The following is a 3,588-nucleotide window of genomic DNA, read 5'->3' on the forward strand; positions in this document are numbered from 1 at the left end:
TAAATAATTTTATAATAAAGTTTTCATAAAACTTTTAACACAGATGTTTTCATAAAATGTTACACAAAGTATCTACACTTATTTATATTCCCATCTGAACAACTACAAATATCTCTGGAGAATGATGTTTTGTGAAGATGAGTTTTAAAATATTAATGAACTTGAAAATAGAGTAGGTAGAGGGAGGTGGAGCAAGATCGTCAAATTGTACCCCCAGCCTCACATGAGCACCAAATTAAACAATTATCCACCTCCATAAGATCCAAAAATCAAGGGAGTGATCACAGTTCCTGGCTTTAACATTATGTAAAGTAAAGAGTCATTGAAGAGGGTAGGAAAGACAGTCTTGAACTGCAAACACCACCCCTCCCTCATGCCATTTCTGCAGCCTCATGGTGCAGAAAGAGAATCTGTGTGCTTGGGGAAGGAAATAAGCAGTGATTGTGGGACCTTATATTGAAACTCAGTGCTGTTGGTCACAGCAGAAAGCAACAAAGGGCAGAATTCAGCCAGCATCTACTGAAGGGGCATTTAGACTGGCCCCGACCACAGAGGAATCATTCATCCCAGATGTCAGAATCTGAGTTCTGGCTAGCCCCACCACCATAGGCAAAAGTGCTCCAGGATTCTAAATATACTAGAAAGGCAGTCCAGGCCATAAGGACTGCAACCTGGGCAAGTTTTGGTGTTGTACTAAACTTCAAACTAGTGGACTTGGGGTGCACATGACCTAGTGAGAAAGCAGCTGGGATGGTCAAGGGGAGTGCTTGCATGACCCTTCTCCAAAAACCAAAGCAGCATATCTCACAGTTGTGAGACCCCTTCCTTCTGCTTGAGAAGAGTACAGAGGAAAATGAATAGAACTGTGTCTTGCTACTTGAATATAGCTCAGTCATGGTAGAATGCAGATCTGGAAGAGTCCTGAGGTCCCTGCTCTAGGCCCGAGCTCTTGGACAAAATCTGTAGACACACCCTAGGCCAGAAGGGAACCTGGTGTCTTGAAGGGAAGAAATAAATTCTGACAGGATTCATCATCTGCTGACAAAAGAGCCCTTGGAGCTTGAATAAATACCAGTGGTAGTCAGGCAATACTGGCTGTGGGAGTTGGGTGAGAACCAGTTCCGAACTAGCTTCAAGTGAGACACAGCACATTCTTAGTCATGGTGGCCATGAGAAGAGACTGCTTCTGGCTGAGGAAGGAGAAGGAAGAGTAAAGGCGACTTTGTCTTGCAGCATGGGTACCAGCCTGACTACAGTGAAGCAGGGCACCAAGTGGGCTCCTGGGGTTCCTGATTCCAGACTGTGGCTCCTACATGGCATTTATGGACTCACCTTGGGTCAGAGGGAAGCCCATAGCCCTGAAGGGAGAGACCCAAGCTTGGTAGCATGTACCATAAGCTAACTGCAGAGACCTTGGGCCTTGAGTGAATATTGGTGATAGCCAGGCAGTACTTGGCATGGTCCTGGGGTGGTGGTGGCCATGGGGAAATACTCCTGCTTGATGAAGGGAGAAAGAAGAGTTGGAAGAAAGTTGTCTTGTGCCTCAGGTGCTAGCTCAGCCGTGGAAGAACAGAGCATCAAGTAGACTCCTGAGATTTCTAACTCGAGGCCCTGGTTCTCAGACACCATTTCTGGACATGCTCTAGGCTTGGGGAAAGCTTGCCTCCCTGAAAAGAAAGACACAAGGCTGGCTGGATTTGTTACCAACTGACTGAAGAGCCCTTGGGCCTTGAGAGATCATTGAAGGTAGCTAGGCAGTGGATGTTGTGGCCCCTGGGCAAGACCCACTGCTCTGCTGGCTTTAGATCTGACTCAGCACAATCTCAGTAGTGGTGTCCACAGAGGTACTTGTGTCACCACTTCTCCAGCTCTAGACAGCTCAAAATGGAGAGAGAGAGAGAGAGAGAGAGAGACTACATTTGTTTGGGAGCAAGTAGGGAATAAGAACAAGAGGCTCTGCCTAGTAATGCAGGAAATGCTCTTAGCTCTTACCCAAGATTACTAAGGTAATACTTTATGAGTCTGCAAGAGCCATAATATTACCGGGATTGCAGTACCCTCTCTAATGCAGATATAGCTGCATTGACCAGAAACTGATCACAATACCCAAATTCCTTTAAATACCAGAAAAATCTTCCACAAAAGCATGGAGTCAACAAGCCCAACTGTGAAGACTGCAATAAATATCTTACTCTTCAATGCCAACATTGATGAACAGCCATAAGAATCAAGACCATTCAAGAAAACATGACTTCACAAAATGAACTAAATAAGGCACCAGTGACCAAACCTGGAGTGACATAGATATGCGACCTTTCGGATACAGAATTCAAAATAGCTGTTTTGAGGAAGCTCAACAAAATTCAAGATAGCACAGAGAAGAAATGCAGAATACAATCAGAAAAAATTAATAAAAGAGGTTGAAATAATTTTTAGAAATAACACAGAAATTCTGGAGCTAAAAAATTCAGTGGACATATTGAAGAATGCATCAAAGTCTGTCAACAGAAGAACTGATCAAGCAGAAGAAAGAGTGAGCTTGAAAACAGATTACTTAAAAATGTACAGTCATAGGAAGCAAAAGAAAACAGAGTAAAAATGAATGAAGCATGCTTACAAGATCTAGAAAATAGTCTCAAAGGGCAAATCTAAAAGTTAGTGGCCTTAAAAAGGAGGTAGAGAGAGATCAGGGTGGAAAGTGTATTCAAATGGATAGCAACAGAGAACATTCCAAATCTAGAGAAATATATCAATATTCAAGTACAAAAAGGTTATAGAACACCAAGCAGAGTTAACCCAAATAGGACAAGCTGAAGACATTTAATAATCAAACTTCCAAGGATAAGGAAAGGATCCTAAAAGCAGTAAGAGAAAAAAGAAACAAATAACATACAGTGGAGCTCTAATACATCTGGCAGTACATGTTTCATAGGAAACCTTACATGTCAGAGGAGAATAGCATGACATATTTAAAGTGTTGAAGGAAAAAAAAATCAAAAAAACACCCTTAACACCAATCCTATTCTACAAGAAATGGTAAAGGGGTTCTTCAATCTGAAAGAAAAATATGTTAATGAGCATGAAGAATCATCTGAAGGTATAAAACTCACTGGTAAGAGTAGGTACATGGAAAAACACAGAATATTATAACACTTTAATTGTGATGAGTTAATTACTTATACCTTGAGTAGAATGACTAAAAGATAAACTGATCAAAAACAACAACTACAACAAATTTTCAAGACACAAAGGGTACAATAAAGTATAAACAGAAACAACAAAACGTTTTAAAACAAGGGGATGAAGGTAAAGTGTAGAGTTTTATTAGTTTTTCTCTTTGCCTTTGCAATCAGTGTTAAAAGTTGTCATCAGTTTAAAACAATTGGTTATATTATTTACAAACCTCAGGGTAACCTCAGATTAAAATCCTACACCAGATAGACAAAATAAAAGCAAGAAATTAAAATATACCACCAGAGAAAATTACGTTGGCAGAAAGGATAGGAAAGGAGAAAGAAAGGAAAATAAGACCACAAAACAACCAGAAAACAAATAACAAAAGGACAGTAATGAATTCTTTTTATTTTA

Source organism: Rhinopithecus bieti, unplaced genomic scaffold (genome assembly GCF_001698545.2).
Source record: "Rhinopithecus bieti isolate Rb0 unplaced genomic scaffold, ASM169854v2 scaffold_60143, whole genome shotgun sequence".
Lineage (NCBI taxonomy): Eukaryota > Metazoa > Chordata > Mammalia > Primates > Cercopithecidae > Rhinopithecus > Rhinopithecus bieti.